Here is a 12,072-nt window from a genome sequence, read left to right as displayed (position 1 = left end):
GTCTTAGAATCCAATTGTAGAAATAGAGTGAAGCTCTGGAGAGAAGTAGCAAAGTGAGAATTCACAGAGGAGTTAAGCTCAGAGAAGTTGAGAAGTGGAAGCAGAAGAATGAAACCCTTTGAAGAAACCTGAACCACAAAGGTAACATTGAAGAAACAGCGAAAACCATAAAGGAAGGGATGAAGGAAGAAACGAGTCATCGAAGCATAAGTACTGTTGGATCTTATAGATCAATGGCAAAAGCAATAAGGAAGGAGAACCATCGATCTCATAGATCAATGGTCATCAAATGTTGGAGGAGCACGGAGGATAATCGGTGAAGATCAGTTTACAAAGGCAAGAAAGTGGATTTCGGGTGGAAGAAAGATTGCAAGTGGTATTCTTCCATTTGACTCTAATTCCATTCATAACACGACACATAGTAGAGAAGTGGAGAGGGGAAACCACTTTATCGGGCGATTAAACCCCATACTTGTTGGCTATCCAAAATCATCATGAATCGTCTGATCCTTTAAGTCCAGTTCAATGATCGATAAGTGTTGTGCAAGTTTGCTTGATCGGAACCGATGGGGTTATATGGCGCAGTTAATATGTTTTGAGTTCGGGAGGTTAATCGCATATCGGAGGAGATGGGGAACCACATGTTAATGTGACCCGCGGACTATATCGATTGCGATAAGAAAAAAGGTAAACCTAGGTAAATGTGCCAAGGCCGTACCAAGGTGGAAAAGGTATGGTGTGTGTATATTTCCTTTGTAAATGGTTTATTAAGAAAATAGTGCCGATAGAAGGGTTATGTGTTAAAATATATGTAACCAAGGTTTAAAGAGGAAAAGGTTATATATATGTGGTTAAAGGGTCAGCGAAAGCTTCAACTAACGTTTATGGGAGTGAATGAGTCCTGATAGAAGGGTTTAACGAAAGGCTTTGATAAAGTCATAAATGAAGGCTTGAGGGTTGATTAAAATCCTAATAAGTGGATATTGCCTAAGGGTTAGGCTATGTTGAGTTAAATAAATTATTCCGCAGAGATTAATAAAGGGGGGCCTTAACCATATTTAAATGAAGATTTGACTCCTTTGGGAGTTAAATACCTAGGACAAATGTGCTTATGCATTTTACATGCATAATGTGGGTGTAAGAGGGGGTAACCCTGGCATCATGAGTTCAGTCAATTAATGCATGCATGCATGCAACTAGTGTACTCCAGATAACTGAATATTCTCTCAAAATAACTCATGCATGTCAGTTCAGATAAAGACCCAGTTGAGATTAAAGGCAGGGACAGTGTACTATGAGTTGCAAGAATTTTCCTATGAGAAAATCTCTTGCATGCAGTAGGAATTCATTCCTCGAGGATTGTGCAGTTTTACAGTGTGTAAGAGCAGTGTTCCACTTGGTTGAAGGTGAATCATCCCAGAGGAACAACGCAAGGAAATAGGAAGCTTGGAGGACAAAGGAGAAGGCATATGTGTTGTCTATTCTATCTATGTGCAGCAGAGAGGGATCGTATTGAGAGCTAGATAGCTGTGAGAGCTAAAGCTTTGTGTAATCCTGAGATATTTCCACTTGCATGATAATACGGATAGCGGGGTTTTTAGCTGAGGCTTTCCCCAGAGTATTCTTTTGTGTTTCATGTGCGATTGATTCTTCTTCTCTGTTATATGTGTTGTATTTGATCTTTCTCAAATCGATTAAGCTTCTGCATGTTTGATTGTAGAAGTAGATTAAGTATTTTGCTTTAGTACATTGCATAATCAGTTTAATCTACAATGAGAATTTCTACAAATGTATCCAATGATCAATCATAAAAGGTCACCTATTTTACACAAATTTACTAACACACAAGGATCACAAAATATAACAAGTAGTCATTGTTCTAATTGACAATAACCACAAACTGTCATAGATTATAAACATAATCAAACTAATGATTTGTTATTGGGTTTCTGAGCTCCAAGAACCACCAATTTAAGTTATGTTACTCTGATATATGATTTTTTCTTCATAATTCATTTCACAAACCAAATAAAACATAACATACATGATTGATAGCTATTCTAAAAAATTATGAGAGCCTCCATATTGAACTCATCATCACTGTCAAAATTTGATGAGTCTTTAAGGATGACATATGGTGAGTCTTTAAAAGTAGTTATCTTGGATGATTCTTTTTATTTTCATTTAAAAATATCTTTGGCATGGAATTTTCAATTCAATGTTATATCTTGATGTATTCAATAGTAGAAACATTTAACCGAGCTCTTGTTTTTATTCATCATGCCCTTGGAAAATAGTGCCTTTTTAGCTTGTGACTCTATCCTTTGCATCTCTTGATTTTATCCTCTTTTCTTCTGTTGAGAGTACTACTATCATATCATCTAGTGTTTGAGAGAAAAGATGACTTAAGGTAAAAGTAGCATTATCATAATTTGAAGATAATCATTTTAACAAAATTTCCTTTGCATCTTAATCTTCTATTTTAGTGTCAAATTCCCCCAAGTTCCTTATGAGTGCCTTTAGATCATTTACGTGACTAGAAAAGGACGTCCTGATGTAAGAGAGTCATTCCAGTAATAGAATTACTATTCTCCTTGTTTTTCTCCCATTAAATTGATAGCTTATCATTTGTAGGTTTTGGTTATGTTCCCTTTACTACACTCCATAGATTTTTATGCATTAATTAGATTTGAATATTTATATTCCAAGTATGGAAATTAATACCATTGAATTTTTCAACACTTACATACTCCATGTTCAAAAAAAAGGACAAGAATATCTTCAAAATGATTACCTTGTGAAGTGACAAGACCGACGATGACTTCTCCCTTGTTTAGCTTATCAATTATATTTTCCAATTGTATCACTTTCCATATAAACATGAATGATACCTATAGCTTTTCTCCAATTAGGTATTAGTGGGACTCAAGGAGGAGTCAATAAATGGAGGCATAATCGCAGTGTGGTTGTAGTTGATGGTCAACTGTTATGCTTTTAAACACAAAATGCATGGGAAAAATTTGACTACAGAGATGAATGGAACAATTTGTTTAACAAGCCACATGTTGTTTAAGTAATCAGAAACAATATAAATACATTTGCAGACCATCGCGCATTTTTTTACTATAAATTACCCACAACTACAAAAAGTATATGGACTACAATTTTTCCACTATCCATTAAAAAATGTGTTAAAACAACAAAACATTATATTCAATGGACATTGTTCATGGCTCAAATGGTGTTGTTTAATGCAAAACCTATGTTATGATTAAATCATTGAAGTCCATCATTTTTCATCCTTAATCTATGTAAGGGAGGATTTTAATAGATTATTAGACTATCAATTGATCAAGTTTCGACATTCAAGAAAAATCACATGATCTATCCAATCACATTATCCAGTCCCTGCAACCATATGAACATGGTTGCTTGAAAATTGTGGCTTTTCGGTCTAAGTTTCATCACAGGGCTTCAATGAATGAACCTCTAACATATCATGTGTGTTCATGGAATATTAAACGATACCCTTAATTTGAGGACATATTGGAAAATGCCTCTAAAAAACACATTATTTAACCCCCTACCAACATGAACCCAATACACCTTCCCAATTTAAAAAACCCCTACTTTCACTAGATATTGTAAGTATCCATTTTTTCATTAACTTTTTTTATACCTCTTTATATTTTTCATTAAATTTAAGCTCCATTTTTTGTACCTGCCAATATAAGAACCCTTTACCCCCTATATATCTCCCATTATATTATGTATTTTTTTCCTCAATATATATCCCCCAATATGAATGCATGTGGTATGATATTGCACCCCCAGTGAATCCCCCATGTGGATCATATGGTTTAAGCATTTGCACTATTTCTTCTAAAGCTTTCAGGATTCATGTTTCATGACATGTTATAGTGGGTTCTTTTCTTTTTCTACTACCATTCAAATGACATTTGACATGTCTACAATTTTCCATCTACGTTGCCTCTCTCTCTCTTGATTCATACAGTTAAGATCTTGGTGTCTACAACTGAAACTAGATTGATTGACTCCATTTCCCAATAGATTACTTATTTCATCCCAAGCACCACACTCAAAAGTCAAAACGCTACTAAATATATTTCCATTGTCTGAAGATACAACTAGTTGTTAATCTTAGTGATTAGGCTATCAGAGAGAGCCCTCTCTAGATAACACTCCCCACCTCCCAAAACCCACCACCTCTATCATTTCCCACCAACTAATTATTCCCTAACTCATCCCCCCCAAAACCACAACAATTTCCCGCCAACTCTCTCTCTCTCTCTCTCTCTCCCTCCATCCAAACCCACATCAACCATCTCCCATGTGTTAAATTCACTATTTTCATGAATAATTGCATGTTTCTAGCCCAAGAAACACACACATGTTTTTTCAATAAGAACACATACATACTATAAAAGTGCACATGTTTTTTAATTTAATTCTTCCCTAGCAAGAATCCTACATTCATGGCTCCTTGGTTTCTTTGGATATAGGTTCACAATCAGGAACCTAGTGTCTCTCTCCCCCCCAATCCAAACCCACCTCAACCATCTACCATGTGTTAAATTTACTCATTGCATGAATATATGCATGTTTCTAGCCCAAGAAACACACATATTTTTACACTAAGAAGACACACACTATAAAAGTGCACATGTTTTTTTAAATATAATTTTTCTTGGCAAGAATCCTACATGCATGGCTACTTGGCTTCTTTGGATATAGGTTCACAATCATGAACCTAGCGTTTTGGGCTACAATTACATCAAAACATCATTTTTTGAAAAAGCACATATATCTCTATCTTTGACATTACTTTTCTATAAGCTAGACAATTCGGGTTTCCATGAAACTATATACTCATATAGAGTCGGCATATATCAAAATATTAAAATACATTCCTCATCTATTTTCGATAATTACAAAATTGGGCTTCAATTATTTGAGAAAAAATGATATGGTGTACTAGAATCTTATAGGTTTCTCTAATGGAAGGTCTTGTCATTTCAAGGACATAATAACATTCATAATTTAAAGAAAATATAAAATTACAACTATAATTTTTGGAAAAAATAGTTTAGAACAACAACAATCTATTCTCTACAAAGCCACAAGCTTCTTTTTTTTTGTAAGATTCCATCTTTTATATACTCAATGGTTGCACTAGAAAAAACATGAGATCTATATTTTGCATGAAAAATAAGATACAAATGTTAAGAAAGCACAAAAGTGGACACAATTTCTATAAATAAAAATATATATTCTAAAATAAAACTCATTTTCTTATATTTATTTGAAATCCAACTCATTTTCTTCTTCTTCTTTTTTTGTATCTCAAGGAACCCAACAATACGCCTAACACATAACTACTAGTAAACCTTTGGGGTCTATGGCCTATCCTCTTCTCTGTAAACTTGATCACAACCAGGGGGATTTGAACTTTGGATCTATCAATTTTCACACGCATTACTTCAATCACCAATTGAGTTTCCCCCTCGAACAAATTATTTTCTTACATTTCATTTGTTTACACCATTTTCAAGTTCATTGTGTAAGTGCATCTAATTACATGTCCAATTTTACATTGTCACTAACATGTCATCAGAGACCATCATTAGTTTTTGGGCATCTTTAGAGAAAATATGATATGCAACATTTCTCACATTAGATAAAGACTTTATTAATTAAAATTTTAAAGAATGGTATGACAATGCCATCCTTAAACATATAGGTGATTTTATGAACTAAAAGAAAAAGTTCTATATGGCTTCAAAGTTTAAAATATATAATATGCAAGAAAAATATAAGGAATACCACTATGCTCAACCCTTTCCCACCAAAAGAAAGATCCATAAAATCTAACATAAAACTAAGTTATCATGTACAACTTGAGTTGATGTTGCCTCACCATAGAGACACTTAACAACCTAGAAAAAGAGGGAAAATATATCTTTATATCACAATAAGAAAGTCTTACATTGACCTATACACTTCACTTGATGTTGGCTCACCATAGAGAAACTTAACAACCTAGAAAGGTAAGGAAAATCTCTCTATATCACAATAAGAAAGCTTTACATTGACCTATTTGATTGATCTTTTTATTACCACCAATAAACACCATATCACTATTTCTAATGTACTTGCTAATTTTGGTATAGTTGGACATTGTTTGCCCAAATTTATTATAACTTAGTCACTCCACATAATACTAACCACTATTAAAGTTGAGAGAGTTTATAACTTTTATCACATAAATTACATACAACATTTTCATAAGAGTTTTGTTCAGATTCTACGTGCTATATTTATTTTTGAATATTTTATAATGAATATTGTATATTTACCATTTAAAATTTAAAAATAATAATAATAATTTAAATATCTAAAAAAACAATTAAAAACCCACACACTAAGTTTAAAAATTCGAAGAAATTTAAATATGACCCTCCAAATAAAAGACAATTTAATTACAAACCATTAGCATGAAAATACAAAGTTTAATTACACATTAATAAAGAAAAATCAAAACATTAAAATATTAAAACCACCTAGATATGAAACTTTTGAAATATTGTACAAGGTTGGAAACAACCCTGATAAACATAGTCTTCCACCTTATACATATATTAAATCAAATTTAACCTAAAATAAATGTAAACAACATGAATAACAAAAAAACCATGAGTCCCAAATGTCTAACTAAAATTACTAAAATTTGGCAGAAACCACAGCTTCCAACGTCCATTAACAATGGTATGCTAAAAGGAGGAATGTGTCCATTCCCTCCTAGCCATTTCAGTTCAATTTTCCCTCCTTGCAAAAGTCTTGGAGCTGCACTATCATCACAGTTATATCATCCATAGGTTCTCTGGCAATGGCTACTTCTACAAGCTCTTTACAAGCATCCAAAAGAGCTTCTCCATGCTCCTTCCCCAAGCAGAAAGGCCTGGCAATATCCACGGCCTCCTGATTACTGACCACATCCCACAGCCGATCTGATGCCAAAATTATAAACTCACAATCAGATAATATTTCAATGATTCTGGTCTCTGGTTCAGATGACACCAAATTTTTCATAAACCCATCGCCTATTGCCCTAGATACAGCAATCGGTCCAACTCGTGAAATTCCATAGTAATCAGTTACAGATCCACCCAATTTCTCTATTCGTTCTCTCTCGTCCTCCCTCCCAGGTTTGTGATCACATGTCAGGGCTTCGGCTACGCCTGCACTGCAATTTCCATTTCTACTTCTTCTACTAATAACTGCTCGTGAATCCCAAGCATTGGAAACCACTAGTTACTCATATACTCCCACCCCAAAACCCTAGTTTCAAAAATTCCTCATCTGTTCGAAATACCCAGCTTTAACTGCCTCCTCAAGATTTTTCTTACTAAGAAGATCAACTTTATTAGCAGTGTTAATGTCTGATTCTCGAGCTAATTCTGATTGTTTTCCCAGCAGGGCGTTCAAAATAGTGTCCAATATTTTCAGCTGCAAAATCCGCTGCTTTCCAACCGCCATGACCATCAAACGCACCAAAAAATGAGGCCTTCACGTTTCTGAATTTAGAATTGGAATCGTCAGCTGGAAGCAGAAAATTAACCGTCATGGTTTTGTAGGTGTCCTCCGTTAATTTTCCTATCCGAGGACCCTTTTTGGATGAAAGGGCGTAATGAAAACCCTCCACATTCATTTCTTCAGGAAATTCCACGGCCTCCCGGGATGGCGCAGGCCTCAAGGGATGGCCATACTCAGAATTAATGGGGATGGAAATGAAGGGGATCTCGACATTTAGATGTACAGATTTCTACAAAGGCACAGATAACAACGAGAATAATTGAAAATATCCCTCTCGTATCTGTATCACTCCTTGTTTGCAAGGCTCGGAGTCTCTTAACCTAAATAGATGTTTAGTGATTTATAATTCTGAAACAGGTAAATCTCAGCCGTTATATACATAGAAGTGTAACTCTCAAACGACGTAAATTTGAATTTGAATCCGCTATAGCTATCGTCTGCTAGGGAAGTGGTGAAGTGGTTGGCTCTGGCACTTTTATCTTTGATGGTAGTTTTTTAGAATATTTTGAGATCAAAAAGACTATCTAAGAAGCTACAAAAATATCATTGGTGAGTCTAATCCTAAAATATTCAGGAATCCAAATATCATTTCCTAGTTTAATCCTAAAATATCAACTTAAGCCACTCAGTCTAGGATATCCCCTTTTAATATATATGGGTGTTGTTTATGGTAATTTTTTGGTTGTTTATTTTCTTTTTTTTTCTATTTCTTTTTGTCAATTTTGTTTGGAATTGATTAAAATTTAAGAAATTTGTAATTTAAGGTTGTTGAGTATATACATTATGAGTGGAGGGGTTTTTTGGGGTGTTATATCTATTTTTGTAATAAAAAAATGCAATTTAAATAATATAAGAGTACTCGAAGAATTGACTGATTTGATTCTATGATAAAAATACCCAAAAAAAGTGTCTTATTAGACTATGCACCCTAATATGTAACATAAGGTCTCTTATTTTTGGTGTAAGGTTGTTATGTTGCTTCTTATGACATCTCCTAGGAGAGTCAAGTTGCTTAGCTAGTGAAATTCAACATGTTGGTAAGATAAGTTTTATGAGAAGTTGTAAGTCAATTATATGTGGTGACATTTCACAATGTGTGAAGGGAGTTGGTGGGGGCTTGTAGTGGTGATAGAAGTATTATATATATCTTAAAAACATTTACTATTTAATGGAGAGTTTGTATGATGTTTCCTATTATTGTTATCATAGAGAGGTGGAAAGAACGAAACAATCAAGCAACTTGATCTAGCCGCTTGCCTAGACTATGGATTTGGAGAAATGTTTTCTCTTATAGAAGATTGATATGTGTCACCATGTGTGGTTTCGTAATAGTTAAGTTGATTAGCGATTAGTGTAATTAGTGAATAAATGTAAGATTGATCCAAGATTTTGTTTATCTCATAAATAATAATGGCAATATTAATTTCTAGGTCATGAACTTCCAACATCTTTCTTTCGGTCCTTCTTATGTATTCTTGGAAGCTTTGATGTCTATTGGCTAGGCATCCAACTTATTATTCAAATCCTCTTTCCCACAAGGTAAATAAGACCTAAAAATGGAGTAATGATTGAACCAACAAAGCTCTCCTTTTTTATGGATAACTCAACTTTGTTTAACTCAATGTGCACTCTAAATGATCCATATTGGATCATTATATTTGTTGGCATCAATCTTGATGATTTCAAAGTGGAAAAAGTGTAGTAATCATCTCATAGGATCATTTTTACCAGTATGACCCAATTTGGTAAATTGGGGTCTGAAAACTTCCGAGAGCAATTTGAGGCATCAAATGGCATTATTTGGAGGTAAAACTTTACTAATGCATTACATCATTTAGTTTTTTTTTACACACCGATACCTTTCCAACAATGAAAGAACCATCTCAATCTGACTCTATATGCAAAAATTATGCCACTTGGAAGTTCACTTTCCTATTTTCACCACCATAATGTGATAGGATGCCATATCAACCCCCATTATTTATGGGAAAATGGCTAGCCACGTGGTCATGATATAGAAGACTCTAGAAGAGTCCATATTATGATTTTATTTAAGAGTTGAGGGAGTCAAACCTAACTGCTAGTTGGTTATCGAGCTATGCTATAACTAGGCCACTAGGAAGAAAAGGGTTTCCATTTTATTCAAGTGCATTTTGTTCCATAGATAAGAAAAGAAGTCGAGAGTGAGTAGGGAGATAGAAAATAGGGGGTATTTATGCATTGTAGTAGCCCATGAGCCATACTCCTTGCTTCTTTATACTTGCATCCATTTTTCCATTTAGAGAAAGAGAGCAAAGCAACCTCACCTTCTAATGTAGAAATTATAATGTAGATTTGAAATTTCTCATGAAGTTTTAACCAAAATCACAAAACACAAATCTACTCTACTGCTCTATTGAAGTAATTCACAATCTAGAACAAAAAATTCAAACATGCAATAAGAAATAACACACATGCAAATAGTATTTTTCCCCATGAAAAAAACTGCTAAAAAACCCAATGCTTGCTTGCATTAAAAAGATGAATAAAGATGTATTACAATTACTTTGCTCAACTAAGCACAACCTGCAAGTTCATAACCTATCTCTCTAGTCACTAAGAAGCTTTGACCCAGACTTAATCAATTTCTACCTCTGTTTGAGCCCCTATTTGCTTGCGCAATTCCTCTGGAAATAGTCCCCTACTAATTAGGAATTTCCTCCAAAATTCTTGCGCAATTCCTGTGGAAATATTCCCCTACTAATTAGGAATGTCCTCCAAAATTGTTGCTCAATTGCTCAGGGTTGATCACTAGAACTCATGCAACACTTGTACACTCAACTAGTTTACAACTATTGGTTAACTTCCTTAGAAACTTCGCCACAACTAGGAAACTCATATTATTTGCATGCATGAGATAATTATTAGCTATTTAATTACTTAACTAGATGATCTCTAAGTTAGACTGATGTCCCACTACGTAACTGACCACCAACTAGTTCTATTAACAGTTAGAACTAGTTTAAATGATTACAACTAAAATTAACTCAACCTAGCTCCTAAAATTTAGGAATCACTACATACAATTGAAATGCATGCCCCTAAGTCGAATTAACTGAGATAACTGAGTGAAAAGATCCATTCCACCTCAGTTAACTCCTCCAAGTTGTCTGTTGATGTGGAATTTTGAATTTTATCAATCTAATCAAGGCAAAATCAAATTGAGAATTTCTTATTTTATTTTTCAACACTCCCTCTCAGCAAGAAAGGGATTATCAACCACCCCTATCATGCACCCATGGAATGTACTGCATGAAACCATCTCTCATTATTTTTTTTGCTACTACAACATCTACAACTGAGAAGCATCCAAAAAAAATGGAATCAACTGTGTTTGCAACTGTCTACTAGGAAAACTATGTTGTTATTGACTCTTCTATTGAGCCTCCTGCTTTGTTGTAACCAGTGCTATGTACTCCTCAGTATCTGACTGACATTGATGCTCCTATTACTGAATATTATGGGCCCGTTTATCTAGGTAATGATTCATGAGGAGAATACCTCAATGGACCCTGCCCCAAATTTATGCACTCCTGGAGCTAGGGCTCTGCATCTCCCCATCTCACACCTGGAGGTATGGTTTCATCTGCTCCATCTACCCACCTAGCTCAAACTCTTTTATTATGGAGTTCTATGATTGTTCCTCTTCATCATCATCCTCATGTTGAACCCATCTGCGAACTAGCTGAGGCTCCATCTCGAGTGCCAAATCATGCTCCTCAACCACAACATATTTAATCCCTACCTTGCTCCTCAGGTCTATTCATGCATCTTCCTCTAATGTGTAGAGGCTCTCAATCCTAACACCAAATTGCTTTATTTGACATGAAGCAAGATGCTTGAGGTAGGCCTTCCCATCTTTGAAGACTGCCTCATACCCTTTGTCTTCAATCCTCAATTTGTTCATCAAATAAAGTTTCCTAGTTTCATTTTTATTTTTGGATAGACCATTGAGGGTCTTCCACATAGAAAAGAGAGTCCCTTTGCCATGTAATTTCAAGACTATGTGGTCTCTCACACCCTCCAAGATGATCCTCCTCGCTCTAGCTACATCTTTCTTCCACTAAGAAAGGTTCTGGGCATCAGATTCTGTTGGTTTTGCAACATATCTCTTGATGTATTCTAGTAATCCATTTTCATTGAATATTACCTCCATGTGATCCTTCCATGCAATGAGCCTCCTTCCAAGGCATATTGTAGTCTCAACCCATTTAATGTCATCTTCTCAGCTGTGAAGAGATTCTGCTACACTGAACTAAAAATTTGATCCTCCTCATAAACAACTTCAAAATTATTATTCTACTATGAATCCAGCTGTGATACCATGTGGAAATTACGATGTAGAATTGAAACTGCTAATGAATTTTTCATCCAAACCACACGACACAAACCTACTCTGCTTCTCTACAAAAAGTAATT

At 34.7% G+C, this 12,072-nt stretch overlaps 1 pseudogene; it reads right to left on the bottom strand.

The window, feature by feature from the left end:
• Positions 1-6,828: 6,828 nt before the first annotated feature.
• LOC149164315 (putative protein phosphatase 2C 25 pseudogene) lies at positions 6,829-7,557 on the bottom strand (annotated as a pseudogene).
• Between the last annotated feature and the right edge of the window lie 4,515 nt (positions 7,558-12,072).

Source organism: Pinus tabuliformis, chromosome 5_1 (assembly GCF_031772625.1).
Source record: "Pinus tabuliformis cultivar Carrire ecotype Pingquan chromosome 5_1, CPIR1, whole genome shotgun sequence".
Lineage (NCBI taxonomy): Eukaryota > Viridiplantae > Streptophyta > Pinopsida > Pinales > Pinaceae > Pinus > Pinus tabuliformis.
The sequence above is the reverse complement of the archived record's forward strand: the minus strand, read 5'-3'. Positions and strand labels throughout refer to the sequence as shown.